This window comes from Macaca mulatta, chromosome 7 (genome assembly GCF_049350105.2).
Source record: "Macaca mulatta isolate MMU2019108-1 chromosome 7, T2T-MMU8v2.0, whole genome shotgun sequence".
NCBI lineage: Eukaryota > Metazoa > Chordata > Mammalia > Primates > Cercopithecidae > Macaca > Macaca mulatta.
The window spans coordinates 138445782-138468619 of NC_133412.1; the positions used below are offsets into that span (position 1 = coordinate 138445782).

The window sequence follows — 22838 nt, forward strand, 5'->3', positions numbered from 1 at the left end:
TGTTATATATTAAAAATAATTTTTAAAAATGCCTAAGTCACACCCCAGACCAATTAGTATCAGAATCTGTGGGAACAGGGCCCAGCTACCAGTCTATTTTAATCTCCAGATGATTCCAGTGTGTAGTCACTGGCCTCACCTTAGCTCAGCCAAGCTGGTGAGACCCAGTAATCTGTATTCTAACAAGCCTTCTGCAAATCTCAGGACCTTTGGTATAAACCATCCCATCATCCTCCCAATGTCCAGGCCTCTGATTTCGCTTCTCTGTCCAGTGGGTGTGACTTGAAAGCAAGAGATAAGGTGCAACCACCCTTAGTTTCTGTAAGAAGGTACAAGGAGATCAGTTCTGTGTATCAAATCCCAGTTTATTTTAGCCAGACCTGCCTTAGAGAGGGACAAGGAGGGTCTTTCAGCTTAAATGCTTGCTTCTCAAGAAGCAGTGAGCCAATGAAGAAGGGCCCCACTCTCTCCAAGTGGAGACTATAGTATTTGCCTAAAATACCCCTTCTCTCCAGTCCTAACTGCCCTGGAAGCTTCTCAGAGGCCAAATATGTAAACAAGTTCCAAACCAACACATCTGCTTTTCATTTCCTGCGGAATGCTAAAACGAGTCTTTTAAGGTTGCTTAAAATATGTTCTCTCCTCCCGCCCCACCCCCGAGGGCGTTTGCTGTGCGTCCTCAGACCACCTCAGCTCCTCCTTCCCTACACCTGGGACTCTTCTGCGCAGACTTGGTTTCAAACAAGGCTCACGGTTTTTCCTGGCATTTGCTTTTTTGGCTTAGTGAGTGCACATTCAATATCTTTTTCTTCTTCTCTTGAAAGCACTGTCTTCAGTCTCCTCACTTGTCCCTTTCTCCCCTGGCAAGCGTAATGCTATTGACATTTGAAAGTGGCCTGATTCCCTTGTGTCTGGTAAATGGCCTTGCTGCTGAATTTATGTAGAACTGTGCAGAAACTAGAGCAGGTGCTAAAGAGAGCCGCTCTCTTGGGGCTCAGATGCCCCTCCTGGGGCCCCACCTCACGCTAGGGGCTAGTAGGGGGTGGGACCTGAAGTTTCCTTCCTAAATTTGAGCAATGACTCTGTGTGACCTTACCAACCCTGAACTTTGCTCTGCTTCTGTTTAGCATCTGTTAAGTAGTGACCTTTGCCACCAATTAATGCGGGTGAGGCCCAATTCAGTTGCAAAGAACGTGGAATTGTAAACAAACTTCCAAGTGGAAAGACTAGTTCTAGGGGAAATGTAGGTAGGAAAGGTGCTGCCCGTATTCTCCTTTTAGTATCAGAGAGATGCCGCCTTGCTCCTGTTCAAGGACTCAAATTGGTCCCTCCTCTGGGGAAGAAGACCAAGCCTGGCACCCTCTCCTAAACATGCTGTTGTGTCTCATACGTCAGCTTCTCAGGGCCCTGCCAAGAGCGGGTGAGGTAACATAACAACAGCTGTTACTGCCCCGATGTATCCTCCCTGCAAATGTCAACAACAGACACTTTGGAGTGGCCTCTTTGTGTAAAACCTTGAGCTTTAAGACTCAGCTCTGGCCTTTAAGAATCGTACGTTCCCGCTGAAGAGACAGGATGTGTGTAAAGATAACAGCTGGAGACCATGCCCAACAGATAAGAAACGTTAAAGGAATACATAAGTATTCAACAAATATATATGGAGCACTAATTGTGTTTTGTTGTAAGCTCTGAGGCTAAAGTGTTACAGGACTTTCTCCTTAGTTCAGCTAAAAGCCGGGTTCTTATCACACAGCCATGAGAGATTAGGCTTGCAGACATTTTGAAGGGTGAGAAAAATGGAACTTATTGGGCAAAAAGGAAAATAAATGGAAACAGGGACTCTCAGCGAAGTGAGAGTCCTGCTAGCTGGTTTCTCCTGCCTCACCTATTGAATCCCAGGTACTACCCTGGATCAGGAGAGGCCAGGCTCCTCCCTGCTGCAAAGCGTATGAACTTCTGCAGCTCCACCCTGTTCTCCCAGTGTGCAGGCCAGTTGGAGTTTCTCAGGGGACCCCTTTATACTTGGCTGTCTCAAAAACAGGGAGCAAAACAGATAAAACTCCTGGCTTTATGGATCTTATGTTCTTTATATATGTATATATTTTAGGTTCCGGGTACATGTGCAGAACGTGCAGGTTTGTTATATAGGTATACACGTGCCATGGTGGTTTGCTGCACCCATCAACCCGTCATCTTCATTAGGTATTTCTTCTAATGCTATCCCTCCCCTATTCCCCCGCCCCCTGGATCTTATGTTCTGATGAGACAAGACAGAGTGTGAGCAAATAAATATGTATAATACACCAGCTTCTGGGAAGTACTTTGAAGGAAAATGAAGCAGATTAAGGAGGGTAGAGTGACATGGTTAAGAGAATGTGGTTTTTTAGATGGGAGATCAGAGAAGACCTCTCTGGTAAGGAGACATTTGAGTCAAAACCTGAAGAAGGAGGGAGTGAGTCATCTGAGTCTGTGAAGAATTTTCTAAGCAAGATGAGCAGCAAGCACGAAGGCTCTCAGGAAGGAGTATGCTTGGTGAGTTCTAAGAACAAGCAGGCCAGTGTAGCTGGAAAGTAGTGAGCAGGAGACTGTGGGCAGGAGAGGACATGAGAGAGGTGACAGAGCAGATCACTGAGGACCCTGCAAGTGGTGGTAAGGACTTTGGATTTTGTTCTGAAGCCACTGGAGGATTTTGAGCAGAGCAGTGACATGATTGGACTCACACCTTGGAAGGATCACTCTGTAAGCACGGACTCCAAGACTGCACAAGGAGAAGCCTGAGGCCAGTGAGAAGGGTGCTGCAACAATCTGGGATGAGATGATGATGATAGTGGCTTGGACCAGAGAGATAGGACTAAGGGTGGTGAGATGAGATTAGATTCTGATACATAATGAAAGTAGAGTAGACAAGATAGATGAGATATAGGGTTATGATTTATGACATAAAGAGATAAATCAGGAATGATTCCAGTGTTTTTGGCCTGAACTCAAGGTTTTAAATTCATAGGACAGACAGGCTGCTTCTGGTTAAGATAATAAGGGAAGGATTAATGAAAGACCCGAGATTTGAGCTGCACTTTGAAAATCTAGTAGGATTTTGTGACTTATAAAAAGTCTCAAGGGCTTATTTTGAGACCATTTTATCTCCTGGACTGCAGCCTCCTATCCTAGTCACACTTCTTTAAGTTATATCAACCAGGAGCTCTGGGATGGGGGACTCAGCCAGCCCGAGGAAGGTGAATCTGGATTCTTTAGGCCAATCATGAAAATTCTCTACTCTTGCCAGTAACTGGTTTAGAAATGGGCTGGTTTAAGAATGGGCATGTACTGGCCTGGGCACAGTGGCTCATGTCTGTAATCCCCATACGTTGAGAGGCCAAGATGAGAGGATTGCTTGAGTCCAGGAGTTTGAGACCAGCCTGGAGACAATGTAGTGAGCCCTCCTCTCTATAAAAATAAAAAATAAAATTAGCAGGGTGAGGTGGTGTGTACCTTGAGTCCCAACTACTCAGGAGGCTGAGGTGGGAGAATTGCTTGAGCTCAGGTGTTTGACACTGCAGTGAGCCATGATTTGAGCCACTGCACTCTGGCCTGGACCATAGAGTGAGACCCTGTCTCTAAAAAAAATACAATACAATAAAATAATGGGCATATGCTATAGTTCTGGACAATGGAACATGAAAGGGAACTCTGCAGAAGGGATGTCTGGGAAAATCTCTAAGTCTTCAAAAGGAAGTAAGGTACTCTGGCCTTGAGATGTTATTAAGGACATAGAGCTTGAACTACTGTTACCATCTTGCAAACATAAAGGGGAAGCTAAAGGCAACAGCTGCAGAGTGGCAGAGAGAAAAGGTGGACAAAGATGGTTCCTTGAGAACATTGCTGAGCTATGGAATTACCCAACCCTGGAACTGCATAACTTCGGAATTTCTTTTGTAAGATTAAAAAAAAAAAATCTCCTTATCGTGAAATGCTTTTGAGTTGGGCAGTTTCTACTTGAAGCTCAAAGTACATCGTTTTAGATAAGCAATAAAGATTCTGGGTAGAAAAGGGCAAAAGCAAACATACTTTGAGGCAAGACTTTCTTGGAGACAAGAAAGCTCAAAGCATATTTGGGGAAGATTGGTGGAATAACTTGACATTCATTCATAAATTCATTCACTAAGTATTTATTGATGCCTACTGTGTGCCAGGCACTGTTCTAAGATCTAGGATTCTGCAGGAAACAAGACTGACAGGGTACCTCTTATGGAGTTTATGACCTTGTGGAGGAAAGAGGGGTGCATGTGGACAGTGGCTACTGTATTGGACAGCACAGGTCTGGGAAGGCCTAATTCAGGGAAAGCATAAAAGGATGAAACTGAGTTTTGGCGATGTCTTTAGGCTTCTGCTGCTCTGCTGTGGATTCATTCTCCAAAGAGATTTATTAGGTCAAAGGGCATAAACATTTTTAGGACTTATAATTACTTTCCTAATTGGTTACATCAATTTGTGATACTACCCAAGGAATATAGGTCCTGATATTACTGGGTTTGGATTTGGGGATTTCCATTTTAATTTGGTAGGGATTAATTTAGTAAAGGAGTTCATTTAATAAAGTTAATTTAATTAATTTAGTGAAAAAATACCATGCGTCCTTTAATTTGCTTCTCTTTGATAACTAGTAAAATTGACTACTTTTATGTGTTTGTTAATATTTGTTCTTTCATGAATTGTTTTGTTAGTTTTTGTTCAGTTATCAGCTGAGGTCTTAATGGGATTCTTATCAATTTATCTGAGTTCTTGACATGGTTCTTGTAAATATAACTCCTGGTATGTTGTTTGTTGTTAATTCTGGTGATATGTTATATATAACATTTCTTTAATTTTTTTTTTTTTGGAGACAAATTCTTACTCTCTCGCCCAGGCTGGAGTGCAGTGGTGTGATCTCAGCTCACTGCAAGCTCCGCCTCCAGGTTCACACCATTCTCCTGCCTCAGCCTCCCGCGTAGCTGGGACTACGGGCACCTGCCACCTCGCCCGGCTAATTTTTTGTAGATTTAGTAGAGACAGGGTTTCACCGTGTTAGCCAGGATGGTCTCGATCTCCTGACCTTGTGATCTGCCTGCCTCGGCCTCCCAAAGTGCTGGGATTACAGGCGTTAGCCACTGTGCCCGGCCTAAAAAAATTTTTATGTAGTTAAGTACTTTAATATTTTCTGTGTAGTATACTGTATTGCTATACTAGAAGCAATATACTATTGCTTACACTATAAGCAATATACTATTGCTTACACTATAAGCAATTAGTATTGCTTACAATTATAGAGTCATCTTCCCACTACTGTTTTGACAAATTTTCAATCCTATTTTCTTCTGAACTTCACAGTATTAAATGTTTTTAAGACTTTAAGTCAAACAAAATTAATTTAAGTGTATAAGGTGTACATCTAAATTCTTCCTTTCTCTCTTAAATTGCTGGTCAGTTATCCATTCACCATTTATTGAAAAATATTTGGCCACGCACGGTGGCTCATGCCTGTAATCCCAGCACTTTGGGAGGCCAAGGCGGGTGGATCACCTGAGGTCAGGAGTTCCAGACCAGTCCGGCCAACATGGAGAAACCTTGTCCCTACTAAAAATAGAGAGATTAGCTGGGCGTGGTGGTGTACTCCTGTAATCCTAGCTACTTGGGAGGCTGAGGCAGGAGAATCACTTGAACCTGGGAGGTGGAAGTTTCAGTGAGCCCAGATCGCACCACTGCATTCCAGCCTGGGTGATAGTGAGACTTCGTCTCAAAAGAAAAAAAAGAAAAGAAAAAGAAAAATATTCATTTATCTCATTGTATCATGATAGCTTTATCATACACTGGGTTATTTATGAAGAAAAGAGGTTTGACTCTCAGTTCCACAGGCTTAACAGGAAGCATGACTGGGAGGCCTGGGGAAACTTAAAATTATGGCAGAAGGCGAAGAGGAAGCAAAGCACATCTTCTCATGGTGGAGCAGGAGAGAGGGAGTGAGCGAGGTAGGAAGTGCCACACACTTTTAAACCATCAGATCTTGTGAGAATTCACTCACTATTGCGAGAACAGCATGAAGGAAATCCACTCCCATTATCCAATCACCTCCCACCAGGTCCCTCTCTCAATATTGGGAATTATAATTCAACATTTGATTTGGGTGGGGACACAGAGCCAAAGCATATCAGGGTGTATATCACCGTGTTAGCCAGGATGGTCTCGATCTCCTGACCTCGTGATCCGCCCGCCTCTGCCTCCCAAAGTGCTGGGATTACAGGCGTGAGCCACCGCGCCCAGCTATTCTTAAATTAAGATCTCAGTACAGGAAGCCAGGTGTGGTGGCTCATGCCTGTAATTCCAGCACTTTTAGGGGCTAAGGGGGGAGATTGCTTGAGGCCAGGAGTTTGAGACCAGCTTGGGTAACAGTGAGACCCCATCTCTACAAAGAAAAAATTTCAATATTTTATTTTTTTTACAGGTTTTTACTTTTGATAGATCTTGTTCACCTTCTTTCATTCCCCTCTGCAACAGGTTTTCTTCCTTTTTTTTTCTTTTGAGTCAAGGTCTCTCTCTGTTATCCAGGCTGGAGTGCATTGGTGCAACCATGGCACACTGTAGCCTCGAACTTCTGGCCTCAAGCAATCCTCTCACCTCGGCCTCCCAAAGTGCTGGGATTACAGGTGTGAGTCACTGTGCCAGGCCTGTTTTCTTTCTTGCCTGTTTAGAATTTTCCTTTTCTTCCTTTCTTTTGTCATATGTTTAAAAACATCCTTCTGGGATTTTTACCAAGATTCTGCTAAATATGTAACTTAAATTGTAGGAAACACATATTTATATAATATTTAGGTTTCCCATCCAGGAACTTCTATTTTTCCATTCATTCACATCTTTTCAGATAACATAGAAGTTTTTTTTTTTTTTTTTTTGAAACGGAGTTTCTCTCTAGTTGTCCAGGCTGGAGTGCAATGGTATGATCTCGGCTCACTGCAACCTCCGCCTCCTGGGTTCAAGTGATTCTCCTGCCTCAACCTCCTGACTAGCTGGGATTACAGGCATGCACCACCATGCCCAGCTAATTTTGTATTTTTAGTAGAGATGGGATTTCTCCATGTTGGTCAGGCTGGTCTCGAACTCCTGACCTCAGGTGATCTGCCCGTCTTGGCCTTCCAAAGTGCTGGAATTACAGGTGTGAGCACCGTGCCTGGCCATCACATAGAAGGTTTTATAGATTTCTTTATAAAGAAATGTATGTATATACGTATATATGTTTGCATACATACATTGTATCTTAGACTGGGTGCCATAGAAACAGACTCTGAGATGGAGAGTTGTCTGCAGAGGGTTTTTTACAGAAGACACACCTGTAACAAGATGTCCTGCAATGGAGTTGCAACTGGGACCTTAGCTGATTCCAGGGTGGGAGGTGGTGGTGGGGATTGGGGGAGAACCTCTGAAACTGAAATGGGACTTTGAAGTTCAGCAGTTTACAATTAAAATACAATCTTTGAGTGGACTAGAATGCTCAAGTCAGCCTGACCATTATATATGTTCTCTCCTTAGATAAACCTCAGAGACAGCCAGATTATTCAGAGATGCTTAAGAAGCATGAAATCGTACCAAGTAGTGAGCTAATTTCAAGAATTATCTCCCAGCTAAGGCAGGTTATGGCTAAGGCTGGAAGTATACGTGGAAGTCTGCTTGGCAAAGAGATTCTTCCCCACTTAGCCATGTTTAGGGGGAACTGATGTGTTTGCCTGGTTGACTAATTCCCCCACATGCACTAGGTCTTTTTCCAGCTAGGGTTCAAGTTTCCGTTTGAGGCATTACTGTTACGTTCTCCTGCCTCCCTGAAATTATTCCCAGAACACCTGGACTGGAATACTGTCTCTTCTTAATCTCTTAAGTCACAAATTACAATCTTTAGATTTACCTTCAAATATGTAGCTAATCACATTTGTGGTATGAGGATCTTACTAATTTAATTTTGAGATTAATTTTCTTTCTAGCTTTTTTTGGAGGCAACTTATTGTGATCTCTAAGGATTGACAATGTCTTCTACAAAAATCATAATTTAATATGATGTCCAATATTAGGTACTCTTTATTAAGAAGACTCATTCTATCTCTACTAGCACTTAAAAATGAATGTATATTGAATACTGAATGCCATTTTTGCAGTTATAGAAAAAAAATCAAACAATTTCTTTTGAGCTTAATAGGTTGTGGTATTTCCAATTAAGATATTCTTTTATTTGGGGAATTAAGTCCTCCTTCTATTAATGAATTATTTTGAATGTGCAATGTATGTACATGGCACAAAATTCAGAAGGTATGTATATACAGTGATAGTCAGTCTCCCTTCCTTGCCTGACTTCCATCCACTTAATTCCTTTCCTTAGGGAAGCTGATACTATCAGTTTCTTGCGATTATTCCAAACGTGTCTTATGTATTTTCAAATATTCTTCCCTATATGCGTAAATAGTAGCATACCAGCTTGTACCCAGGAGGCAGAGGTTGCAGTGAGCTGAGATCATGCCGTTGCACTCCAGCTTGGGCAACAGAGTGAAACTATGTCTCAAAAAAAAAAAAAAAAAAAAAAATTAGTAGCATACCATTCTGTACTATTTAACATATTGCTTTTCTTGATTAACAATATTTATTTGATTCAGTTCCATATCAATAGGTACAGAACTGTTTCGTTCCTTTTAATGGTGGCATATAACTCAATATGAATGTAATAATGTATCAATCCCTTATTATAATGAACAATTAAATAGTTGTTAGCCAATTTGCTTTTACAAACAATGCTGTAACTAACATCCTTGTGCATGTTATTTTCCATACATCCAACTATATCTGTAGGATAAAATACCTAAAACTGGAATTGTCAGATCAAGTCCATTTTTGGTTTGAAAGTTATTACCAAATTACTGTCCATAGATTTATGCCATTTACCATCCCATCAGCAACATATAGGTGTGCTGGTTTCTTCTTGACAATATTGGATATGATGAAGCTTTTTGATCGTTGTCAATCTGGAGGTGAAAAATGACATCTCATTTTAGTTTCAAAGTGCTTTTATCTTTAATAGTGAGGTCAAGTTTTTCATATGTTTACCAGCCATTTGCATCTCATGTTGAAGCTAAAGTTTGTAGTATAGTATGATTTGGCCTCTGGATCTCAATTTTTGCCTTGCAGAACCCAGAACATGCCTTTTCCTTGTCTATAGCTTTTGCATTCATTTAATTATTTTTATTTTAAGAGATGGGTCTCACTATGTTGTCCAGGCTGGCCTTGAACTCCTTGACTGAAGTGATCCTCCTGCCTCAGCCTCCCAAATAGCTGGTAATACAGGTAAACTCAACTGTGCCCAGTTCGTTTAATTTCATTTTGACTGCAAGTAACACAAAACCCCGACTCAACTGACTTTTACGATGGGGAAAATCAATTAGCTTACATGATGACATCATGTTGTGGGCTAGAGTAGCTCTAGGGTTGGTTAATTCGGCTACTCAATAAAGTCATTGAAGTCCCTGGTTTTTCTGTCTTTCTGGTTTGGCACCCTCCAGGTAGATTGTCTCGTGGGCACGAAATGACCACATCACAGCCAGGAATTTCACTGACACAGTAAAGCATCTAGCTGAAGGAAACAGTTTCTTTCTTTCTTTTCTTTCTTTTTTTTTTTTTTTGAGATGGAGTCTTGCTTTGTTGCCCAGGCTGGAGTCCATTTGTGCGATCTCGGCTCACTGCAACCTCCACCTCCCGTGTTCAAGTGATTCTCCTGCCTCAGCTTCCCGAGTAGCTGGGATTACAGGTGCCTGCCACCACACCCAGCTAATTTTTGTATTTTCGTGGAGACGGAGTTTCACCATGCTGGCCAGGCTGGTCTCAAACTCCAGACCTCAGGTGATCGGCCCGACTCGGCCTCCCAAAGGTCTGGAATTGCAGGCGTAAGCCACCGCGCCTGGCCAAAACAGACTCTTTCTTACCATGAGTCTCTTTAAGAACAAGGAAACCTTTTCCCAAGCCTGTTCCTGGAAGTTCTTTCCTGAAATTTCACTGGCCAGACTCAGGTCTTATTATGCTCATTCCTAAACCAATAATTGGCAAGGATCCTGGGATCATGATGATTGGCTCATATTAGTCAGGATTTCCCCCTAAATTATATAGAGGAGTAGTAGACACTCTCTCTCCATGCCTTCCCAAAATAATTAACATACTGCCAGCACGGAACATAGGGATTGGTTATGGGATAGACAATCAACTGTGACTGCCACAGCATTGCACATGCTATTCCTTTTGCCTGAAACCTCTGTCCTCCATTTATTTTCCCACCTAACTTACATCCTTTCAAGTCTAGGCTCTGAGTAGCTCCAAGGAAACCATCTTTATGCCCTTTAGGTTGGGTAGATAACTTCCTTCTACTCCCTGACAGCCTGTGCTACCCTCATCACACTGCACTGTAGGCTTTGCTTCTCAGCCTCCTGCCACTCCGCAGCTCCTTGAGGGCAGGGCCTGGATCCTATTTGTTTCTGTATCTCTAGACACTAGGACAGTGCACAGCACTGGGCAGACACTTAACTCATGCCTGCTGAAAGAAATCTATTTGCTAGTATTTTATTTTAAAATTTCAAGTCTAGATTCACAACAGAGATCCATTTCCAGGTTTTTCTTTTGTATGCACGTGTGTGAATGATTTGTTTGTTGGGATTTGGAATTAGCATGATCTTTTCCACATAAACCAAACTGGGGAGTTTCCAGAACAAGTTGTTTAACTTGTGGATTATTGGCTCCTTAAAAGCCCAGAGGCTCAACAAGTATTTCCTGAACACGGACTCTTGTGTTGGGGCACTGTATAAGTTGGCACTTTATACAAGAGTAGTATGAGAGCTTGTCTCTGAATGCATAGTTTATGCTTTAAGGCAGCATTTTTCAATTGTGGGTAATCAATGTTGTGGGTCAAAACCATCATTAAAAGGGGAAAAAAAGAATTCAATGGAGTAGAACAAAATATATCAGAGTATATTACTCTTGCTAAAGCTTTTGGCCCAGTTGTGTGTGTGTGCGTGCGTGCGTGTAAGTGTGTGATGTACCAGATCAAGATATAAAATGTACTTTTACAAATGGGTCACATTTGTAAAAGTTTAAAGCCGTTGCTCTAAGGGTCAGTGTATTTTTTTTGCTCTTTCTCTTTGACTTTTTTTTTTTTTTTTTTCGAGACAGAATCTTGCTCTGTCTCCTGGGCTGGAATGCAGTAGCACAAACTTGGCTCAATGCAACCTCTGCCTCCCAGGTCCAGGTTCAAGCGATCCTCCTGTGTCCGGAATTGGTGGGTTCTTGGTCTCACTGACTTGAAGAATGAAGCCATGGACCCTCGCGGTGAGTGTTACAGTTCTTAAAGATGGGGTGTCCAGAGTTTGTTCCTTCAGATGTTTAGATGTGTCTGGAGCTTCTTCCTTCTGGTGGGTTCGTGGTCTTGCTGTCAGGAGTGAAGCTGCAGACCTTCTCGCTGAGTGTTATAGCTCATAAAGGCAGCGTGGACCCAAAGAGTGAGCAGCAGCAAGAATTATTGCAAAGAGCCAAAGAACAAAGCATCCACCTTGTGGAAGGGGACGTGCGGGTTGCCACTGACTGGCTCCGGCAGCCTGCTTTTATTCCCTTATCTGGCCCCATCCACATCCTGCTGATTGGTCCATTTTACAGAGAGCTGATTGATTGGTATATTTTACAGAGAGCTGCTTGGTCCGTTTGGACAGAGTGCTGATTGGTACCTTTACAATCCTTGAGATAGACACAGAGTCACAGAGTGCTAGTTAACTAGATACAGAGTTAGCTAGATACAGAGTACCAATACCAATTGGTGTATTCACAAACTTTGAGCTAGACATAGAGTGCTGATTGGTGCATATACAAACCCTGAGCTAGACACAGAGTGCTGATTGGTGCATTTACAATCCTTGAGCTAGACACAGAGTCACAAGAGTGCTAGTCCTCCAAGTCTCCACTAGCTAGGTTAGCTAAATACAGAGTACTGACTGGTGTATTTACAAACCCTGAGCTAGACACAAAATGCTGATTGGTGCACATACGATCATCCGGCTAGATATAAAAGTTCCTCAAGTCGGCATCCAGTTCAGGAGCCCAGCTGGCTTCACCCAGTGGATCTTGCACCAGGGCTGCAGGCGGAGCTGCCGGCCAGTCCCGAGCCGCGCCTGCACTCTTCAGCCCTTGGGCTGTCCATAGGACTGGGCGCCATGGAGCAGGGAGTGGCACCAGTCCGGGAGGCTCAGGCTGCCAGGGAGCCCACCGTAGGGGGAGGAGCTCAGACAGGGCGGGCTGCAAGTCCCGAGCCCTGCCCCTCAGGGAGGCAGCTAGGGCCTGGCGAGAATTTGAGTGCAGTGTCGGCGGGCCGGCACTGGGGAACCCGGCACAACCTCCGCAGCTGCTGGCCCGGGTGCTAAGCCCCTCACTGCCCTGGGCTGGCGGCGCCGGCTGGCTGCTCTGTGTGTGGGACCTGCAGGGCCCGCGGAGCCCATGCCCGCGTCTGCCAGAACTCACACTGACCAGCGAGCAAGGCAGCCAGCCCCGGTTCCCGCCCACGCCTCTCCCTCCATACCAGAGGGAGGAGGCAAGCAGAGGGAGGAGGCTCAAGCCTCAGCCAGCCCAGAGAGGGGCTCCCATGGTGCCGTGGCCGGCTGAAGGGCTCCTCAAGTGCCGCCAGAGTGGACGCTGAGGCCTAGGGGGCGCTGAGAGTGAGGGCTGCTAGCACATTATCACCTCTCACTCTCACCTCAGCCTCCCGAGTAGCTTGGGACTACAGGCGCCCCCCACCATGCCCAGCTATTTTTTGTGTTTTTAGTAGAGATGGGGTTTTGCCACATTGGCTGGGCTGGTCTCGAACTCCTGACCTCAAGTGATCTGCACACCTTGGCCTCCCAAAGTGCTGGAATTACAGGCGTGAGCCACCGCACCCAGCCTGAGAATTATTATTATTATTATTATTATTTTTAACTCACAATGTCTGGGCTCTATGAAAAGAGGGAAAGACAAGGATTTGAGATTCTGTCTCCCACACTACACTCCTACTGTGCCAGCCCCCACCCTGAGATTTGTTAGCCTGGCATAGACTTTAGAGTCAGGAGGCAGAAGTCAATTCTCAGGTCCAGGACCTACGAACTCAGCAGCCTTGAGCAAGTCACTGGATCATTCAGAACGTCTGTTTCTCTCTTGTGGAATGGAGATAATAATGCCTGTTTCACAAGACAATTAAGAGGATCGAGTGAAATATGTGAAAATATTATTTGGTAAACTCCCTTTAGGTCCTCAGAGAAGAAAAGCAAACTTCTTCTGTAGGTTAAGAAACATCCTGTCTCCTGTGAAGAGGGGAAGGACCTTAGGGAATGGCTTCACCGAGAAAGTTGACAGTGGATGCTAATACCCACAGGCCGCAGATATTTAAATTAAAAAATGGGAAAAATCAATGGGAAAAGGTCAGGACTCTCTCATTTTTCTAACGAGCAGTTATTTTTTATTTCTCCATGGAGTGCACTGTCACGGGGAGGCTGGAAGTGCTGACAGTGCACGCTGCTGAGTCAGGGGAGGGGAGATGTTGCTGACACTGTTCCCGTTTCATAAACTTTGCAGGAAGGACCAGCCAGTGGACTCTGTCCTCCCTTTCACTCTTGGCAGGGGGTGCAGTGGGGGTCACACAGCCTGGTGATCACTCAGGTTGGGAGCTGTGGTTGAAGGGTGAGGAGAAATAGGGTGGGGTGACAGCTCACAGCAAGCCAGTCAGAGCAGCGGGTCCATCATGAGGGTCAAACCTCACAGTTCCAAAATTCTCTCTTATATGGCAGTCTCCGAGCAGTGGTCATGATGGAGAAGTTGGGCCCAGGCTGTCCCATGCAGCCTCGACCTCCTGAGCTCACATGATCCTCCCACCTCAGCCTCCTGAGTAGCTGGGAATACAGTGTGTACCACCTTGCCTGGCAACTTTTTGGTTTTGGTTGTATTTATTTATTCATTTATTTAGGTAGAGATGAGGTCTTGCAATGTTGTCCAGGCTGGTCTTGAACTCCTGGCTTCAAGCAATCCTTCAGCCTTGGCTACCCAAAGTGCTGGGATTACAGGCATGAATCGCTGTGCCCGGCCAAATTGCTGGGACTTGGAAGAAAGACTCTGTCGGGGATCCTCCCCTATACATACACACACACGTACACACACATACACGTACACACCTTGAGACAAGACAAGGAAATGAGAAGCTGGCTCACCTTGTCAGGCAGGCAGAGCAGCGGAGGTTGCTACCTGTCTGAGCTGGAACTTGTCCTTAACTATCCTAAAGGAATGCAGAATAAGAGGAAGAGGTAATTCCCAGTGTTTCAGGTAAAGACTAGGGATCCCCAAAACGCAGTGGTTCTTCAGTTGGTAGGTTGGTTTTTTTCCAGATACTCTGTCCTTAGGGAGTCACATTCGGGATCATGGCACTTCACTCCCTGTTCTTTAACACACTTCAAATCTGCCTTGGCCCCAAGGGTGCCAGGGTTCCCCAGCATGCTCAGTAGAAGGAAGTGGTGAAACAGGCAGGGGGGTCATACTCACACCCATACAGGTCAGGAAAAGCCCTGGGCCATGTATGAAAAGCTGCTGCTCCATCTCCCCAGCACAGCTGGGCACATCCGTCTGCCAACACTCGTCTCTAGCTGTGCTTTCTTGAAGGTCAGCGGTGACCTTTTAGTCATCAATTCCAGTGACCCTTACTCAGGCCTCATCTTCCAGCCGCCTAGCTCTTCTTTCTGAAATGCTCACCCGAGGGAGCTAGTTCTTCCCCTACTCCTATCACAACTCTTCCTTGGGTTCTTTTTTCTCTTTTTCTGAATTTTAAGTTTATATCTTTCTCAAACCTCTGTCTTTAGCCCTTTTCTTTCTCTGCCATCTCTCTCTCTCGGGGAAAACTTCGGTTTCTTTTGCGTCATGAAGTGGTATCTTGTCAAGACTTTATTTTTGTCAAGTAACAGTAATCTACTCCAACTAGCTTAGGTAAAGAAGGGTCTACATTCTAAGGGGTCTGTAGGGCCCAGTAGAGAAGTGCGGGTACTCTGGGCAGGAGCTGAAGCCAGGACTTGGGAGGCTCCTCAGGAAGGAGGTAGAATTTGCCGAAGCACTGGTTTGTGCATTCTACATGTCTGCTCACATCTGCTTTCTAGATAATCTCTATCTCTCCCTCCTCTCCTCTCTGCAGCCACCATTTTACCTGGAGCTTTCATGTCTTTAGTGATTTCCCTACTGTTGGTTGTATCTTCCATCTAAGCTATCTTATTTCACCAGCTCTGCCTTCTGCCTATGGTCCCATGTTTTAGAGGGTCCCATGCTTTAGAGGGCCTCACTCTGGCCCACTTTGGCTATACCTCTCATGGCGGAAAGAACCCACCAATGGAATGTTCCCACTCAGAGCCCATATTCCCCTTCTAGAGCCTAATTCCTGGGCCTGGGCCACTTCTCCAGGTACACTTCCCCAAGGACAGACCATACCACTATTGTACTTAACCCCTAGGCATGAAAGGTGCGCAATAAGTGTGATGCGATGAGAGTGGGAATGTGGATGGAGCTTGGTCATGTCTACGTGAATGTACTCAAGGCCCCTTGTCATGTGAGACAGAGCCTGGGCTAGGAAGAGAAGTAGGGGGTGGGTCAGGGGCCAGCTCTTTCCATTCCACCATGTCCCCGCATGGAGCTCTGAGAAGTTCAAGAATTCCACATTTGAACCGGCCTTCCAGGTTAGCCCTTTTCTTTCTCTTTTTTAAGGGCGGTATATTTGTATCTATGTGTATATTTTGTGTTTATGATGGGATATTTATCAGTATAGGGGAATTGAAATATTTTATGAGTTTGTTAGTGTAATTTACAACTTTTTTTTTTAATTTTTTTTTATTTTTTTTTTTTTTGGAGACGGAGTCTCGCTCTGTAGCCCGGGCTGGAGTGCAGTGGCCGGATCTCAGCTCACTGCAAGCTCCGCCTCCCAGGTCTACGCCATTCTCCTGCCTCAGCCTCCCGAGTAGCTGGGACTACAGGCGCCCGCCACCTCGCCCGGCTAGTTTTTTGTATTTTTTAGTAGAGACGGGGTTTCACTGTGTTAGCCAGGATGGTCTCGATCTCCTGACCTCGTGATCCGCCCGTCTCGGCCTCCCAAAGTGCTGGGATTACAGGCTTGAGCCACCGCGCCCGGCCACAACTTTTATATATGTGGCATGTGGACTTCCATCTGCGCTCATGCCCAGGACCCCGCAGATCTTAGGGGCAAGTCTGTATTTTATTTTGGCCAGACTTGTAAAAAATTATATTCCCCAAACAAAGCTCTATGTAATCAAGTGCTTGATGATAACCACTACTGCTTACTGGGAAGTAAGAGGCTCTGGCTGTTCATTCCTTTGGATGAAAATAACAGTCAAGTGGGACCTGCCTTTCACTAGAAAAAGGGTCAGGCCAGGCTAGAGCTGGTGAAAACTCACTGGGGAAGACCAGCCTGGCCAACATGGCAAAACCCTGTCTCTATTAAAATTAAAAAAATTAGCCAGCCATGGTGGTGCACACCTGTAATCCCAGCTACTTAGCAAGCTGAGGCAGGAGAATCTCTTGAACCGGGGAGGTGAAGGTTGCAGTGAGCTGAGATTGTGCCACTGCACTCCAGCCTGGACAAAGAGCAAGTCTGTCCCGAAAAAAAAAAAAAAAAAAAAAAAAAAGCCAGTCTGAAGTTGCTGAGGAGAACAGGTCACACATCAATGCAAAGAAGACTTCATTCCTAAGGTCACTTTTTGCCTCTGTTTCAGATTTTCCTATAGTTCCCATGTGCTGGAACTCATCCCAGCCTAATTCACGTAAGGCCCTTCTAGGGTGCGGGAGCGGACCACAGGAACCTGGCTTAGTACTTAGCAGTACTTAGCGACAGCTTCTAAGGAGCAACTCAAGACAATAATGAGCATACAGTGAGGATAATCAATCTCCTATTGATATCTTCAAGGGGAAAATTAGGGGGATAATCCATTTGGACGAAGAAGAAGTGTAAGTGGGTAGGACTGGAACTGGGGCAAGGTGAACTAGGGCAGGATGAAGTTCCATAACCTTCTCCACACTTCCGAAGTCGAGTCAGGTGCTTGTGCTGGGAGAGAAGACTGAATCTAGGATAAAGCTTCTGTTCAGCACAGAAGCCATCTGCCAATGCAGATAACTTGGGATATTTTCATGCCAGATGTGGAAGGATCAAGAGCTTCACAGAATAGTTGTTGTTGAGCTTGAGAGACAAAGAGGTAATTTTTAAAATAAGGAATATGGAGGAATGTATATTCTAGGAAAAGCCTTGAGTATAAAACTTTTAAAGTTTTACATATATATATGTGATTTAAATATATAGCTATACATATGTAACTTTTTTCTCTTGAGACAGAGTCTTGCTCTGTCACCCAGGCTAGAGGCAGTGGCACGATCTCAGCTCACTGCAACCTCCACCTCTCAGGTTCAAGTAATTCTCCTGCCTCAGTCTCCTGAGTAGCTGGGATTACAGGCGTGCGCCACCACCCCCGGCTAACTTTTGTATTTTTAGTAGAGGCAGGGTTTTGCCATGTTGGTCAGGCTGGTGTCGAACTCCTGACTTCAGCTGATCCGCCCGCCTCAGCCTCCCAAAATGCTGGGATTACAGGCATGAGCCACCGTGCCTGGCCCATATTTAACTTTTTAAGTTAAATAACATACACAGGTTTCCCGGACTTCAAAACCTGGTGTTAAGGACAGAGTTTCCGAAATGGAGCTATCAGGCTGTTTTTACATAAAATTGCTTTATCTCAAACTCATTGATGTAGGCTCTAATGGAGGGAAGGGGATGCTGATGTCTTAGGACGGCTGCCTGTGAGAAGCTTGAAGAGCTGACTTGTGCAGTGCTTCTTAAGCCATAGCATGCATCGGAAACACCTGTCAGTGCCGGTTTAAAATGCAAAATTTGCAAGAATTTTTTTCCCTTATTTATCTACTATGGTTTGAATGTGTCCCCCAAATTTCATGTGTTAGAAACTTAATCTCCAAATGTGACAGTATTGGATCTTTAAGAGTTGATTGGATCAAGAGGTTTCAACGCTTATGAATGATTAATCCATTTATAGGTTAATGGATTAATGGGCTAATAGACTAGCAGGTAATCATGAGAGTGGAACTAGTGGCTTTTTAAGAAGAGGAAGAGAGACCTAAGCAAGCATGTGAGCTTGCTCAGCTCCTCACCATGTGATTCCCAGAGAGTCCTCACCAACAAGAATCCCCTCGCTGATGCAGCCCCTCAATTCTGGACTTCTCAGCCTTCATAACTGTAAGACATAAATTACTTTTCTTTATAAATGACCCAGTTCCACATATTCTGTTATAATCAACAAGGAACGAACTAATACATTATCTAAAATTATCTCTTGAAAGCAATTATAGTAAGGATCTTGCTTTTTAAAAAAACAAAAAATTATTGTATATATTTTAAATTTTAAAAAACTACTTTAGCCAGGTGCGGTGGTTCACCCCTGTAATCCCAACACTTTGGGAAGCCAAGGCAGGTGGATCATGAGGTCAGGAGTTCAAGACCAGCCTGGCCAAGATAGTGAAACTGTCTCTACTAAAAATACAAAAATTAACCAGGTGTGGTGGCAGGTGCCTGTAACCCCAGCTATTTGGGAGGCTGAGGCAGAGAACTGCTTAAACCCGGGAGGCAGAGGTTGCAGTGAGCTGAGATCACGCCACTGCACTCCAGCCTGGGCGACAGAGTGAGACTCCGTCTAAAAAAAAAAAAAAAAACTAGCAATACTAGGAGAAAATAAGCCCAAGCCCGGTGGCTCAAGCCCATGATCCCAGCACTTTGGGAGGCCAAGGTGGGATGAGGGCTTGAGGCCAGGACTTTGAGACCAGCCTGGATGACATACCAATACCCCATCTCTACAAAAAAAATTAAAAAATTTTTAAAATTAAAATTTTTTTTTTTTTTTTTTTTTTTTTTTTTTGAGACAGAGTCTCGCTCTGTAGCCCGGGCTGGAGTGCAGTGGCCGGATCTCAGCTCACTGCAAGCTCCGCCTCCCAGGTTTACGCCATTCTCCTGCCTCAGCCTCCCGAGTAGCTGGGACTACAGGCGCCCGCCACCTCGCCCGGCTAGTTTTTTGTATTTTTTAGTAGAGACGGGGTTTCACGGTGTTCGCCAGGATGGTCTCGATCTCCTGACCTCGTGATCCACCCGTCTCGGCCTCCCAAAGTGCTGGGATTACAGGCTTGAGCCACCGCGCCCGGCCAAAAAAAAATTTTTTTAAGTGTTATTTACATCTATAGTCCCAGCTACTTGGGAAGCTGAGGCAGGAGGATTGCTTAAGCCCAGGAATTCACTGCTACACTCCAGTCTGAGTAGACCCTGTCTCAAAGAAAAATAAAAAGAAAAAATAAAATTTTATGTGCAAAAAAGTTAGGAAAGGGCAGAGTCAAGTAAAATTTCCCCATATTAACTTAGAAATAGTAATAAGGGCAAAATGTTCTAAAGGTTTCATCTGTTAGGGTCCTAGGAAAAAAAAAAAAAAGGATGGCCTTACATTGAGTCATTTAGGAAGAGTGTAATAAAGTCACTATTTACAAAGCATGGACTGGGCTTAGACAAAGCAAAAGGGACATGCAGTACCCTTGGACTGGTAAGTGTAAGAGCCACTACAGCCACCGTGTCTGTAAGGGCAAGGCGATGGAACCCATTAAAGGAACCTAGAAAGCTGATAGAGGGCCACCTGGCAGGAAGGAACCAGAAAAATAAATATGCCGACTTCCTTGGCCAACCCCTAGAGGTTGGAGGGCAAAGGCAGCCTACTGATGTCATCCTTGTAACTCAGCCTTATGGGCAGAAAGCAGGGCAAAGAAGGGTGGGGAGAAGATTATGAGTAGCAAATGGGGAAAATCTAGCACCTGTCAGAGATGGCTAAGGTACTGGAGTGGCTACTGTGTATCTTAACAAGCACTGAAGACAACAGTACAGAGATTTCCTTTTCTATCATCTTGTTTATATAACCATGCAGTAGGTTTATAAGAAACCTATCATTAAGTGGCGGGTGCAGTGGCTTATGACTGCAATTCCAGTACTTTTGGAGTCCGAGGTGGGCCGGATCATTTGAGGTCAGGAGTTCAAGAACAGCTTGACCAACATGGTGACACCCCGTCTCTACTAAAAATACAAAAAAATTAGCCGGGCGTGGTGGCGGGTGCGTGTAATCTCAGCTATTTTGGCAGGCTGAAGCAGGAGAACCTCTTGAACCTGGGAGGTGGAGGTTGCAGTGAGCTGAGATCGTGCCACTGCACTCCAGCCGGGGCAAGAGAGCAAGACTCTGTCTCAAAGAAAAAAAAAAAGAAACATAACATCAAGTGTTAGGGTTTTGTATTGTGTCTCATTCCAGAAAAAGCCCAGAAATCTGAACTTCCAGTAAGTACTCAAGCTGAGGGCAGTGGTTCACATCTGTAATCCCAGCACTTTGGAAGGGTGAGGTGGGAGGACCACTTGAGCTCAGGAGTTTGAGAACAGCCTGGGCAACAGCAAGACCTTGTCTCTACTAAAAGTAAAAAAGGAGTCCCTAGAACTCAAGGATAGTCTCTCTTCTCTTGGTCCCTGTCAGGGCTGTGCAGAAACCCCAGAGTCTCGCAAGCCAGCTTAGTCCTGCAACAGACATGCAGAGGGAACATCTGTACCCTGAAAGAGGAAGGTCAGACCCCGACCTGGCTTCACAGGGCCCTGCGAGTCTTTAGGTATGAGTGGCCCAGGCTGCCGGCACTGACCAGGCTCACTTATCTTGGCTCCTGGGCTGAATGGCTGAGCTTTCCAGGCTATGGCTGGGGAGGTCCCTCTCATTTAGCTTCCTTGTCAGCAATTTCCAGAAGGTGAAAGTTACCTGTCCAAGGTAGTAACCTTAAACTGCAATAGAAGTAACTTTCTGGGCTAGAGATGCCAAGGTTGTACCGAAAGTTTCCAAGGCAGTAGAGCACTTAGCCCTGTCTCTGTGTCCTCGTGAAGGCCCTAGTCTTCTTCCTTTGACTGGTATGTTGGCGAACTATAAAGCCTGGGCATGGGTAGGGCAGGCTGCAGGGCCCAGTCTGGCTTCCCGTGGAAGCCAGTGAGTTTCCTATGAAGAGGAAGTTCTGGCTTGTTGGCCTCAAGGGCAGGGAGACAGGCCTTCTCTAACCCCAGCAGTAAGGAAATGCTCATTCTATTCCATGTAAAGGGACCCCTAGTGTTTCCTGGGCTGACACAGAGAAGAACTATTTATTTCTCAGCTATAGTTCTCTGACTTGGCAAGCTCAGGCTGGAGTGGGGAAAAGCAGATCCAAGACAATCATGTGATGGAATTACACCTGCTGAGTTAAAGAACAGTGCTGCTCCCCAAGCAAACATTCTTGCAGACTCTGCACTGCAAACTCAGCTCAGGAGGCGCTGGGCTAATTTGTCTTTTGCCAACTAAAGGCAAATGGAGGAAGGCAGAGCCTGGCAGCTTCTCCTGCTGCCTGGTGATTTGAGGATCACTCTGCCTCCCTCCCCACTCCACCACTCTCCCACTGGTGCCTAAATAACAGGTATGAATTCGCTCCACTTTGCCAAGGAGCAAGGAAATGCACATCGCTTTACTTTCTTCAATCGAATGGAATCATACTGTGAGCCCCACCTTGCCCTGGCTGGTGCAATCCCCAATATTAATGATTATTGAAATCCCCTCTTTTCTGTTGGGCCATACTAGAATCCAGGGCCCTGCTTGGTAATAGCAAAATGGGACAGGGGATTGAGTTAGCCAACAAAATAGCCACCATTATTAATGTTGCTTCTTTTGTTATGTGACACAGCTATTGGACTAAAAGGATTCCCCTCAAAGTGCCTACTTTACCTGCAGGCTCTAGCACAGGGGCCCTCGTTGATATTTCCAAGGTTATATAGTTAGAGAGTTTCCTTGCGGTATTAGTCATGTGCCAAGTTTGAGTGGTGGTGGTGGTAGAAGGAGTGTTGAGGGAACTTTAGATCTTCTCCCCATAATCTAGGTCAGCATCCCCTGTTCTTTGTTGTAGGTAATTAATATTTTCTCATTTTCATGTATGTAGCCATGTAAACAGCTTAGAGCATCCTCTTCCCCTCCCGGCCTGTCAATCAAATTGCTGCCCCTAAACCCCTCCTACAAAGACATTCTGACTTCCAGGCACCAACTGCTCCCCTAGACACCAACAACCTCCAGAGCCCTTTACAGAAAAGGCACAAAGCTCCATTATTTGAGGATGCCTCTCCTTATGTCCTCCCAGACTCGTAGAATCCAATTCTCTCTCTCATCCATAAAGCTCTAGCTTCTCTCTACCCAGTCCCCACCTCATCCTTTGGGGTACTGCCATCTAATTCCTTCTTGGGCTTGACCCTTGAATTACAGAGAAACCGTTAGCTAACTGCTGCCACCACTACCCCCAAGACAAAATGAGGAACTAAGACTGACCACTGAACACGAAGCCTTGGCTAACTGGGGAGCTAGGAGGTCAAGTGAAGAGGAACAGATTTTTTTTTTTCCGCCAGGTGTAGTGGCTTATGCCTGTAATCCCAGCACTTCGGGAGGCTGAAGTGGGTGGATCACTTGAGGTCAGGAGTTCAAGACCAGCCTGGCCAACATGGTGAAACCCCGTCTCTACTAAAAATACAAAAATTATCCAGCCGTGGTGGTAGATGCCTGTGATCCCAGCTACTCAGGAGTCTGAGGGAGGAGAATTGCTTGAACCTTGGAGGCAGAGGTTGCAGTGAGCCAAGATCGCGCCATTGCACTCCAGCCTGGGTG

The 22838-nt window shown here is 45.1% G+C and overlaps 1 protein-coding gene across 2 annotated transcripts in view; it reads left to right on the forward strand.

The window, feature by feature from the left end:
- The window catches only part of FUT8 (fucosyltransferase 8), a 472318-nt gene that overhangs the window by 51001 nt on the left and 398479 nt on the right, over positions 1–22838 (forward strand). For both annotated transcript variants that reach the window (XM_077938183.1, XM_077938188.1), the window contains exon 2: positions 11291–11376. The gene's annotated coding sequence lies outside the window, so the exon portion shown is untranslated. The remainder of the gene's footprint in view (positions 1–11290; positions 11377–22838) is intronic.